We start from the raw sequence: 12,277 nt of genomic DNA on the forward strand, positions 1-12,277 counted from the left end.
GGCCCAAGAAGACCTAGTGCTGTGTTCTCGGCCGATGTGTATTTGTTATCTGTTTGTCGTGTCTGTGTGAGTGCCAGCATTGTTTTTGCTCTTTGTGTTTTCATTTTGTCTCCTGTGTTCTTCTCTGTAATCATGGGGCAAGCAACTTCTATTCCTTTGTCCCTTATGACTGACTGCTTTTCTGATTTTAAGTCCAGAGCACGAAATCTATCGGTGTTAGTGAAGAACAAACTAATGATTTTTTGTTCCACTGAGTGGCCTGCCTTTAATGTTGGCTGGCCGCAAGAGGGAACCTTCAGCCTGCCAATTATTCAAGCAGTTAGAGAGAAAGTGCTTGCTCCTGGCCCGTCTGGACACCCAGACCAAAACTCCCTATATTTTGGTCTGGCAGGATTTGGTAGAAAATCCACCCGCCTGGCTGAGACCTTTTACTCCCCAGCCCTTTACTTCCCCTTCCCCCACTTCGTCTATCCCACAGGTACTTGTGGAAATATCCAAAGAGGAAGAACACAAAGAGTGCAACGGCTGGGTGAAGCCAGTATTCCAGGAATCCTCACCGTATCCTAACCTAACTGACCTAAAAACCGATCTGTCCCCAACCTGTTGTGCGCATCCGCCTTTGCCCCCTCAGGTACCTCAGTTTCATCCGGAGGAACACGAAGGGATACCGAACCTTTGGCCCCAACCCAGGAAGGGGGCCCCGCCCAGGGAACTCAAAGAAGAACTAGGGGAGCCCTCAATGTGGCGGACGAGGACAGCCCGGAAGCCCCCACCTCCACGGTCCGGGCACTTCCTGTTCGGGCGGGGCCACCCCACCCGGATGGGGAACCAATGTACCAATACTGGCCCTTTTCCACTGGTGATTTATATAATTGGAAAACACAAACCCCTTCATTCTCGGAAAAGCCTCAGGGCCTCATTGACCTTTCAGAATCCATTCTTTTCACCCATAACCCACTTGGGATGATTGTCAGCAGCGATTACAAGTGCTTTTCACCACAGAGGAACGTGAACGGATATTGTCGGAAGCACGGAAGAATGTTCCAGGGGTAGATGGGAGACCTACAACGCAACCTAATCTGATTGATGAGGGATTCCCCCTGACGTGGCCCCGATGGGGCTTCGAGTGCGCTAAAGGTAGGGAGCATCTCCGAATGTACCACCAAACTCTTGGCTGGTCTCCGAGCAGCCGCCAGAAAACCAACGAATTTGGCTAAGGTAAATCTAGTTAGACAAGAGCCAAATGCGAGCCCGGCAGCCTTCCTTGAGAGATTAGTGAAAGCTTTTAGGCAGTATACCCCCATGGACCCACAGGCTGATGAGTCACAAGTGGAAGTTATGCTAGCATTTGTAAATCAGGCAGCCCCAGATATCAGGAGGAAACTGCAGAAAATAGAGAGGTTAGGGGAACAATCCATACAAGACCTGGTGAGGACAGCAGACAGGGTTTTTAACCATAGGGAAACTCCAGAAGAAAGAAAAGAATGTGTTAGAGGGAAAGAGAGAGAGTTCAGGACCAAGGAAAACCATAAGAATCTAAAAGAATTAGCCCAGATATTCTTTGCAGGGGTGAGACATGGAGCTAATTCTCAGGGAACTAGTAAAGTCAGGCCGAGAGACGAAAGAAAGAGACTAAGAAAGGACCAATGTGCATATTGTCAGGAGCGAGGACACTGGAGAAGAGAGTGCCCTAAAAGAAAACCAGGAGAAAAGCCCACTAGGAAAAAAAAAGTACCTTCCGCGGGGGCCCACGTCTTATATGCAGGAGATGATAACGATTAGGGGGGTCAGGGCTCAGTCCCCCTCCCCGAGTCCTGGGTAACTATACATGTGGAGGGGAAACCGGTCAGCTTCATGGTGGACATGGGGGCCCAATACTCCATCCTTACTCCTCGTCAAGTGAGAGAATTTCTTGAGACTGTTGGGTATTGCAGGCTATGGATCTTGGGGTTTGCTGAAAAGGCCTGGCCATTGTATGAAGGGAGCAGAGAGAGTAAAAACTGGACTTGGACTGAGCCAATGAGACAGGCATTTCAAGAACTTCAGCAGGCTCTGCTGAAAGCCCCGGCCCTTGCTCTCCCTAAACCGTCTAAGCCCTTCCAACTGTTTGTGGATGAAAAACAGGGAGTAAGAAAGGGAGTCTTGACGCAGCAATGGGGGCCTTGGAAGCGACCTGTAGCCTACCTCTCTAAAAGACTGGACCCAGTGGCTGCGGGGTAGCCACTCTGCCTCCGAATCATCGCAGCCACTGCTCTCCTGGTCCATGATGCCGAAAAGTTAACACATGGACAACAGCTCCTGGTCTACACTCCCCATGCCATTGAAGGGATTCTCAAGCAGCCCTCGGAGACTGTAAAATTGACTATATTGACTGTGGGATTGCCACCCCCAGAAATGGGAACCCTGCCCCCAACCCCCGAGTATTCCTCTTCTGATCTAAGCTGGATTCAAGAGAATGCCAACTGTTCAGAGGGCAAGGACGGATGGTATCAAGACCAAAATGACAGCTTGTTGCTTCTGGCTAACTTGGGTTGACACCTTTGCACACACCTACATCAGACCACCCATCTGGGAGAGAAAAAGACTCTAGCACTCTTACAGACAGCGCGTCTGCAGTTTCCCCGACAAAAGGCAACTATACAAGACATAGTCCGTGCCTGTAAGGCGTGCCAGATAATGAGACCAGGAAAAGGACAGCACACGGGTATAAGGTACCAGGGAGAAAGGCTGGGACAACACTGGGACATAGATTTTACAGAGGTAAGGCCAGGAAAGTATGGGTACTGTTATCTGTTAGTTCTGGTCGATACTTTCCCTGGGTGGGTGGAAGCATATCCACTAAGAGGGAAACAGCAACAATGGTAGCTAAAAAACTCCTAGAAGAGATAGTGCCTAGGTTTGGGCTGCCAGTAACCATTGGCTCTGATAATGGACCAGCTTTTGTGAGTCAAATTGTTCAGGGACTGGCCTTAGCTCTGGGGACCAAATGGAAACTACATTGCGAATACAATCCCCAGAGCTCAGGAAAGGTCGAAAGAATGATTCGGACTCTAAAAAAATCTTTGGCAAAACTGGCAATAGAGACTGGTGGGGACTGGGTGACTCTCCTTCCCTTCGCTCTCTTCCGAGCATGTAATACCCTCTCAAATGGCATCAAATCAAGACATTAGAGCCTAGATGGAAGGGCCCTTATGTTGTTCTTCTTACTACCCCTACTGCCCTGAAGGTCAATGGCATTGGACCTTGGGTGCACTGTAACCACGTGCGCTATGCCACTCCGGAAGAACAGGAAAAGGCCCAGAGAGAATGGAAGGTGACACCACATCCCTCCAACCCTTTAAAGATGAAGCTCACCCATCGACAGGACCCAGACGAATCACCCTGGACCCTCAGATAAAGGAAGATTCCTCTATATGATCAAAAGACAGGGGGGAATTTGGGGACCTGACCTGAGCCATGACAGGCTCGATGGGCCACACTAGGCCTAGGCCTCAGGTTCTTGTAAGCATGAGTTATAATTCTAGGAAGCCCCACCAAGGTCCTGGATGACACCAAGGTCCCCAATGATGCCAAGGTTAAGTCAATCACCACGATGACCCAAGGTTGAGTCAATCACCACATGCCAACTACACTACTGCTGGGACAAAAGACCGCCTGTATATGAGCAGCTGTGATTCAGAGCTCAGGGCTCTCGTCAAGACTCCACTGTGCTGGATGAGACTTGAGCCCTAGCTTGAGCTAGCAATAAACCCCTCTATGCTTTTGCATTGCTGTGGACATCTTATTCTCTCAGTTTTGGGGATTGGACACTGGGCATAACAAGCTGAGCACCGAAGAATTGATGCTTTTGAACTGTGGCATTAGAGAAGACTCTTGAGAATCCCTTCGACTGCAAAGAGATCCAACCAGTCCATTCTAAAGGAGAAAGCCCTGGGTGTTCTTTGGAAGGAATGATGCTAAAGCTGAAACTACAGTACTTTGGACACCTCATGCGAAGAGTTGACTCATCAGAAAAGACTCTGATGTTGGGAGGGATTGGGGGCAGGAGGAAAAAGGTACGACAGAGGGTGAGATGGCTGGATGGCATCACCAACTCAATGGATGTGAGTTTGAGTGAACTCCGGGAGTTGGTGATGGACAGGGAGGCCTAGCGTGCTGCGATTTATGGGATCGCAAAGAGTCAGACATGACTGAGCAACTGAACTGAACTGAAATGATACAAAGCTTTGAGACTAATACATAATATAAAACATTTGAACAATCTAGCATTAAGTATCAGGAATATGCAGAGTACATCATGAGAAACGCTGGACTGGAAGAAACACAAGCTGGAATCAAGAATGCCGGGAGAAATATCAATAACCTCAGATGTGCAGATGACACCACCCTTATGGCAGAAAGTGAAGAGGAACTAAAAAGCCTCTTGATGAAAGTGAAAGAGGAGAGTGAAAAAGTTGGCTTAAAGCCCAACATTCAGAAAACGAAGATCATGGCACCCGGTCCCATCACTTCATGGGAAATAGATGGGGAAACAGTGGAAACAGTGTCAGAATTTATTTTGGAGGGCTCCAAAATCACTGCAGATGGTGACTGCAGCCATGAAATTAAAAGACACTTACTCCTTGGAAGAAAAGTTATGACCAACCTAGATAGCATATTCAAAAGCAGAGACATTACTCTGTTGACTAAGGTCCATCTAGTCAAGGCTATGGTTTTTCCTGTGGTCATGTATGGATGTGAAAGTTGGACTTTGAAGAAGGCTGAGCACCGAAGAATTGATGCTTTTGAATTGTGGTGTTAGGGAAGACTCTTGAGAGTCCCTTGGACTGCAAGGAGATCCAACCAGTCCATTCTGAAGGAGATCAACCCTGGGATTTCTTTGGAAGGAATGATGCTAAAGCTGAAACTCCAGTACTTTGGCCACCTCATGTGAAGAGCTGACTCATTGGAAAAGACTCTGATGCTGGGAGGGATTGGGGGCAGGAGGAGAAGGGGACGACAGAGGATGAGATGCCTGGATGGCATCACGGACGCGATGGACGTGAGTCTGAGTGAACTCTGGGAGATGGTGATGGACAGGGAGGCCTGGTGTGCTGCAATTCATGGGGTCGCAAAGAGTCGGACATGACTGAGCGACTGAACTGAACTGAACTGAACTGAATATCCTTCTCATAACATATCACAGATTGTGATGTCCAGGTAGCAGATTCTGAGGCAGGATTTACAAGATAAGATGTTAATCAGTGCTCTTAAAATCAACACCTGTAGAATCAAGAGTGGGGAAAGGAGCATTGAATGGAAGGGATAAGTTGAGCTGTGACCAAATAAGGTCTCAGCTGGCCCTCATTGAGAACTCTAGAGCTGCTACTGCTCTTCCAGATTATTCCAGAGTGAAGCAAAGAGGCTGAGCCTTTATATCTTCACAGTGATCAGTAATTTGATGTAGGCTGCCAAAAGTAAGGGAATCTTGGGTGGGGCAATATCTTCCAGCTGAGGCAGTCTTCACAGAGAGCTGACAACTGAGTGCTAGTCAAGAGAAAGTCCATTCCTGGAGGGGCGTTCTAGGAGAAGTATCATGGCCTTCGGTATATAAATCTAACAGAACAGAACAAGTGGTCACCCCCCCTTTGGGTACAAAATTTATTTCTCCATAGTTTCAGAGCGGTGTAAGTTGAAAATTTCATCTGCCCACATCCATCCAACAACTGGTTTCTTCCTCTGTAAGTACTATTTGATTTGAATTACACTCTTTTGGTAAGAAAGTATGGTGATTCTTTGCTCTGAGCTGGGTACTATGCAGTAAATATGATATGATGGCAAGGCAACGCTGATGTGATAGAAATTAACTCATATATCAAGTGTTTCTATTTAGTTTTCTCTCTGTGTGGCATAACACAACACACTGCATGTACTTTTTAATATTATTTGATGTATACATGTAAATATTGACTTTTCTAAATGATTCTACAAGATAAATAAGTTTTCCTACACATATTGGACCAAATAAGAAATTTACACATCTTTAATATTTAGAAGTGTTTACTCTTGATACACTATTTATATTTTCACTGCTTCTCATTGCCAGAAAGTGCAAAGTTTTTGAGCTCTTCATGAGAAGGCTAAACAAAGAGGAGAGCATAGTACTATCAGTAGACACATTTGTTAGTAATCTGTGAAATCTATGGATATACAACTCTTTAGGTTCCTATTTTTAACCCAAAGACAGGGCGAGAGAATATTGTAGCCAATGTGTGTATCCTGCTGTGCTGTGATTGGGTGTTACTGCAGAAGAAAGCACAGTGGGATAAGTTAGTGTATAATAAAAATCTTGGAAGCCCTTTTGCAACATATGTTGTATGGGATAACCACATCAGTGAAGTAGTTCAATTTCAATTACAACACATGCTTTCAGATGTTTCTTTTTCTGTAATTTTTGTTTTCTCATGTTTACTCTTTATTTTGTATACTGCTCTTTTCTTGCATTTCTACTTGAATTGCAGCCCAAGGGAAAAGGGAGAGAGTTCAATATTAAATAGACCTTTACTAGCTTTGGTCGACTAACCCTCAATAGATTATCTTGTTGACTTCCCCATCTGAGAGAGGACTTGTCTAAAATGGCATCTGATTTGATTTCCCCTAAACTACTAGGCTGCTATCCTGTTTTTTAAACTTGCCTTATTTTTCTTCATGGGTGAATTCTGACACTGTGATTTCTTTCTTTAATATTTTTTCTGTTACTTCCAGTAGAATGTTAGATATTTTATACAGTCCTTGGTTACTTGTACTTTTGACTTCTTCTCTAGTACTGGAACATAGGGTTAAATAAATGGCAATTCAGGTATATATTTCCTAGTTGCACTATTATCTTTCAACCTGTCTTCCAGAATTAATATGTCCATAATTTTGAGGGTCTAAATTGTTTAATCACAGCCTTAATATGTGGAATGTACTTTGTTACTAACTCTTTTAAGTCAAACCTTAAGAGCATTCTTTTTTATCTTTCTGTGTATTATAAAAATTTCAAACATATCCAAACGTAGAGAGGACATAAACAAAGCACCCATACTCATCATTTACCAAAAATCACTTAACTAAAGACCAGTTTTGTTTCATCCACACACGTGTATGCTTCCAAACATACCCGGGTTATTTGAAGCATATGTTAAGGTATCTTCTGGGGTTTCCACTGGAGGCTCAGTGGTAAAGAATCTGTCTGCCCACACAGGAGACATGGGTTGGATCCCTGGGTCAGGAGGTTACCCTGGAGAAGGGAATGGCAATCCACTGCAGTACTCTGGCCTGGAGAATCCCCATGGACAGAGTAGCCTGGTGGGCTACAGTCCATGGGTCACAGAGTCTGATATGACTGAACATGCACACACAGACACACACAAGGCATTTTCTAATACAAGTAACAAGGGATTCACAACAGAAGCCACCACCTTTTGGGAGTCAAACACCCTGAGTTTATGAGGTGTAAACAACCCCCATCTTGCTTCAGTCTTTCCACTCACAAGTGATGTGAGGAAACTTGAGAAAGGTTATTTATAAGTATAGGTTACATTGTATTCTTTGACTAGCTGTAGTATTTGAGTGAAGTGAAAACAATAATTAGATTTGTTGTTGTCGTTTTTAATTGTATTGAAGTACAGTTGATTTACAATGTTGTGATTCAATTTGCTATGGGAAATAGATGGGGAAACAGTGGAAAGTGTCAGACTTTATTTTTGGGGGCTCCAAAATCACTGCAGATGGTGACTGCAGCCATGAAATTAAAAGACACTTACTCCTTGGAAGAAAAGTTGTGACCAACCCAGAAAGCATATTGAAAAGCAGAGACATTACTTTGCTGACTAAGGTCCATCTAGTCAAGGCTGTGGTTTTTCCTGTGGTCATGTATGGATGTGAAAGTTGGACTTTGAAGAAGGCTGAGCACTGAAGAATTGATGCTTTTGAAGTGTGGTGTTGGAGAAGACTCTTGAGAGTCCCTTGGACTGCAAGGAGATCCAACCAACCCATTCTGAAGGAGATCAGCCCTGGGATTTCTTTGGAAGGAATGATGCTAAAGCTGAAACTCCAGTACTTTGGCCACCTCATGAGAAGAGTTGACTCATTGGAAAAGACTCTGATGCTGGGAAGGATTGTGGGCAGGAGGAGAAGGGGACGACCGAGGATGAGATGGCTGGATGGCATCACTGACTCGATGGACGTGAGTTTGAGTGAACTCCGGGAGATGGTGATGGATAGGGAGTCCTGGCGTGCTGCTATTCATGGGGTCGCAAAGAGTCAGACACGACTGAGCGACTGAACTGAACTGAAACCCTTTTTCATTGTGGTCTGTCACATGACATTGAATATAGTTCCCTCTGCTATACAGCAGGACCTTGTTGTTTATCCATTCTATATATAATAGTTTACATCTGCTAATTCCAAATCCTAATCCTCCCCTCTGTCCCCCATCCAATCCAGCAACCAGAAGTCTGATCTCTATGTCTGATCAACATTCCAGTTTTATATCCTTCTCCATATTTGCAAGTATGTTGTTTCAACCAATCATTTCTCATTTTATTGATTTGGGCCCTCTTTTTTTTTTTTCTTGGAAAAATATGTATCATGTTATAAATATAAAAAACGGCCTAATTGTTGTGAAAGGTAGTTGTGAATTATATCTCAATCAACATGAGAAAAATAATTTTTTTTTAAAGTGAGATGAAAAATAAATATATTAAATGTTTCAATTGAGAAAACTTCATCTAGGAGTTTATCATTTTTCTGTTCTTTTTATACAGTTTTTATCATTACAATAAGAATTTATTTACATAAAGAACTATACCAATGATCTCTGTTCTAAGTTTTATTTCCTTCCTTCTACTCTTTGGGGTATACTTTGCTCTTCTATTTTAAACTTTCTTAATTTGAACCATAGGCTATTGGTAACATATTTTATCTTTACTAACAAAAGCACTTAAACTCTTTCTCTAAGGTCTTCTTTCAGCATTTAAAGCTAAAGTTGTATTTCTAAACACTGCTCTAACTGAATCCTACTCATTTTGATACATTAATTTTGTGATTGACTCGTGATTTAAATAGAACTGTGATGCTTATTCACACCTAAGAGACATGAGTCCAATCCCTGGGCCAGGAAGATACCCTGGAGGAGAGCATGGACACCCACTCCAGTTATTCTTGCCTGGAGAATCCCATGGACATAGGAACCTGACAGGCTATAGTCCATGGGGTTACAGAGTTGGACACCACTGAGGTGACTTAGCATGTACGACATGGTGCTTATACTCTTAGATATGTGGGGTATTTCTGGGTATTGTTATTGACTTCTGTTTTAATTCTGTTGTAGTCAGAAAGTACTTTGTATTTAATATTTTTAAATGCATGGATACTTGTTTTAAAGTCCAATGTAATTTATTTTGTTGTTGTTGGAGTCTCTCAGTTGTGCCTGACTCTTTGCAACCCCATGGACAGCAGCACACCACACTCCCCATCCTTATATATTGTTCAAATATATATGTCCTTGTAAAGCATGTATTCTGAAGTTTGTCAGTCAGGTTAAAGTAATCAATAGCACCATTTTGGTATTCTACATCCTTATGGAATTTCTCTAACTGTATCAATTACTGAGAGATGCATATAAAACCTACTCCTGCAAATGTAGAATGTTTCTCCCTTTTATATTGTCAATTTTACTTCATGTAATTTAAGAAATATTTAAAAGGCATATGTGTAGTTAATATACTCATTATGTTTTCCTGATAATTTTCCTTTTTATCATTATGACACATCCTTCTTTAGTTCTAAAACTTTGTTTTGGTCTATTTTATCTGTCATTAAACTATGAACTCCAGCCTCTGTGATTACTTTTTTCATGATACAAGTTTTTTCATTCTTCTTTCTTTCTGTGTATTTCTTTGTAATATAAAAGGTATGACTTGTAGGCAGAATACTTCTACAAGGTCTTCTTATAATTACTTCTTATAATACTTCTTACAATACTTCTACAAAGTAAGGTATTTTTGCTCCTTTTTTTTTTTAACAATTTGAGTCTTTAATAGATTTTTAAAGATAATTTACAAAATGAGATTATTGGTGAACATTTCATTTTGCCATTTTATAACTTGGGATTTTTTTTTTCCTTTTTGTTTTTTATCCCATGTACTTCTGTCAGCCCTTCCTTGCCATTTTTTAGATTTCTAGAATACTTTCTTCATAAGATGCCTTAAAAAAAGCAATATACTTTTCTAGTTTACCTTAAATACTGTAAGATAGCCTGATATAGAACACTAGCTTAGGCTAATCACACTTTAGCAATCATGTATATTGTTTCTACTGTAAAAGTTAGATTATTTGAATTTCAGTTATAGTAATGACAAATTCAGTTATTTTAATAATAAATATGAGAAAATAGAAAATGGGGAATCTAAAACATATGTTTTACATTTATGAGAGATAACTGGCAGTGAAAAAATATGGAGTCAAGGTCTGAGAAAGAAAACTCATAGAGGTTATTTGCAAATATGGCATTTCTTCTGCCTGTATGAACATTTGTGGATTCCATTGGGGGAAGAAGATAATGCTCAGAATATAACAAGAATTATTGATTACCTAATCTGATTAAGGCATAAATTGGGGTCACTTGTCAGCCAAAAGGTGACTGGCCAACTAACCATACCACTCCAAATAAGTTAAAATAATCCAACTTCAGATTATGTAAGTCTTTAAAACTGAAATAAGGAGACTGTGAGTACTACCAGCCTCATTACAAATCTGAATGTTAATTGTCTCTTGAAGATACCATCCAAGTCTTCAAAACAGTTCTATATTTTTTCACATAAAATTAATTCATTAAATCAAAATAATCAGGCACATGAGATAAGCATGAACAATAATAAGAACATCAAAATCACAGAAGAAAAGCAGACCCACTAGGGCTCCAGACAATTTAGATATCAAAGTTTTAAATAACTTAATTTGGTTAAAGACATGGTAATTTTGGCAAAGAATTGAAAGCTGAAAAAATAATGGAAATTTTAGAGTGAAGTATAACAAGTGAAAGTAAGAAATTAATGCATGATTTTACTAAAATATTAAAGATAGCTGGTTGTATAATTAGAAAACTAGAAAATGTAGATGAAAAAATATATATACATTATGAAGTCAGAGAAAATACATGGATAGGACAGAGTTAAAAGCTTTTGTATGTAAGTATTGTCACTGAAAGGGAAGGAAGATAATTGGTCTGAGTATATTTTAAAATATAATAGATGAAAATTCTCAAATTTATGAAAAGCATCAAGATGCAGATACAACAATCCATATGAACCCTAATAAGGATAGAGGGAAAGAATACCTAGGAACATGAACATAAAACTCTTTATAAACCAATGACTGAAAAAAAATCTTAAAAGTTTTAGGAGAAAAAAAATAATTTCCAAGGAAAAACAGCAATGAAGGTAGAATATAATGCAAAGATAGTGTCAGTGTGCTTACAGAACTTAATTGCATGCATAGAATCCTATACTAAGAAAGATAGGTTTCAACAAGCTGAAATAGAGACTTTTAAAAGCAAAAATTGATAATTTAGTTACTAGCAGACTTGTACAAAGGTTACTTTATGCTGAGGGAAAATGTTACTGGATGGCAACTTGGCAATTAGGAAGGCAATGAAAAGGGTACATATATTTGAAAATATTAATGAGTATTGATTACATACATCAGTATTTATAATTTATAACTGTAAAATTAAAAGGGAGAAGACTGGAATCAGTTTGACTTCATTTGGATTGCAAATGACAAAAAGAAAAGGAGATATCAAATAAGGAAGAAAAAATAGGCCAAAAGTAAGATGGTAGACTTAAACACAAATATATCAGTAATTACATTAAATTTCGACTTCCCTGAGTAGCTCAGATGGTAAAGAATCTGCGTGCAGTGCAGGAGACCCTGGTTAAAATCCTGGGTCAGGATGATCCCCTGGAGAAGGGAGAGGCTATCCACTCCAGTATTCTTAGGCTTCCCTGGTTGGTCAGATGGTGGGAACAATGTAGGAGGATGTAATTTAGTAGGTGTTAAATAAATCACCTCTAAAATAACTTTTTAGCAAATACATTACTAAAAAGTGAAAGAAAGTGAAAGTTTTTCAGTTGTGTCTGACTCTTTGTGACCCCATGGACTATAGAGTCCATGGAATTCTCCAGGTCAGAATATTGGAGTGGGTAGCCTTTCCCTTCTCCAGGGGATCTTCCCAACCCAGGGAGCAAACCCA

The sequence above is a fragment of the Ovis canadensis genome, chromosome X (assembly GCF_042477335.2).
Source record: "Ovis canadensis isolate MfBH-ARS-UI-01 breed Bighorn chromosome X, ARS-UI_OviCan_v2, whole genome shotgun sequence".
NCBI lineage: Eukaryota > Metazoa > Chordata > Mammalia > Artiodactyla > Bovidae > Ovis > Ovis canadensis.